Below are 1,380 nucleotides of genomic sequence, written 5' to 3' on the forward strand. Positions count from 1 at the left end.
TAACGGCCACGCCCAAAAACCACGCTACGTTTAGGGATGTTTCAGCACGTGATTTTCGTTACGTCATTTTCGGGAAGTTGCCATATTGGTGTACAGCTGTTTTTGCTACTACGTCGGCGAAAGGAAGTAGCTACGCCTCTACGTATAGATGGTGATTTGCGCAGTATATGGCTGCTCCAAACACTCAGGAAGAGACAAAAATGTTTCTTTTTATAGGCTACCAGCAGTGAACAAGTACCAAGGGCGGAAAAACTATGAATTAAGACTGAAGCGTAGAGCAGGTTACCTGGCTGCTATTGGAAGGAAGAATATCGGGTGGGGACTATTCTACGGAACGGAACGGAACGGAACGGAATGATGGACTAAACCACGGAACGGAACGCTTTCTCAAATTGAAGCTTGCAACTTACCATTGCTGAAACTTCGCTTATAAGTTAGCAGTGGCATCTCCAGTGGGTGATTAAACATAAGACAAAAAGAATTAACGGATCGATTGTGGGTTTTTGTTGGTTGTCATTAGTAACGAAGTATTATTGTGGGATGAGCTGTATCAGTGATGTTCATCCATACGGAAGGGAACTTTATGTGAGCTGTTTTTCTTATTTAGACTTTAGAAAACAGTCTGGGCCGGTCTTTCAAGTCATAAGTCAGTGTATAAATAAAGCAAGCAGGAAGATAATGGTAACAGGAAAGAGCCAGCTGAATTAAAACTTGAAGAATTTTGTGAAGTGTGTGAGGAGCAAATATTTTGGCAGACCGCAAGGAGGGTATATTCTGCAAACATCACTGAAGTGTATGCATGGAGTTATTTATATATTAACAGCTGGTGCAGTGGACTAATGCCGTATTCAATAGTGAGCTGATTTTATCTGTTGCACAATTCAAGGATGTGTCTGACTGCTAGCCTTGAATCAGGCTAAATGCCAAAACTCCAAGATCAGCCAAATCTCTATTATAAGCCGCATGTGAAACCATGCCTGTAGCCACCAGGCAAACGTGATTTGGACCAGGATGTGTGTGTAATTTCAATGTATCTAGTCAGACCTGAAATGGAGCACACATTAATTACATACCACCTAAGAATCCTAGGATTTCTTAAGTGTAACATTTCACATGCTTCACTTCAAACAAAACAGGTTAAAGTTGTTCGTCTATTTTCAAGTGATTCCCAGTCCAGCTGGTCCATGAAATTACAATGGGATCACATGTATTTGTTACAGTGCGGGCTGTCCTGTGTTGGATCTACTCTAGAGTTGAAAATTCAAGGTAGACTCACTGCCAATGTACTGACACTAGTACTGTTGTAGCATGTTTAAGTGGAGGACAAATGAAATAGTAATGCTAGATTATTTATGTATACAAATTTTTCATAATGAAATT

This window comes from Dysidea avara, chromosome 8, assembly GCF_963678975.1.
Source record: "Dysidea avara chromosome 8, odDysAvar1.4, whole genome shotgun sequence".
Lineage (NCBI taxonomy): Eukaryota > Metazoa > Porifera > Demospongiae > Dictyoceratida > Dysideidae > Dysidea > Dysidea avara.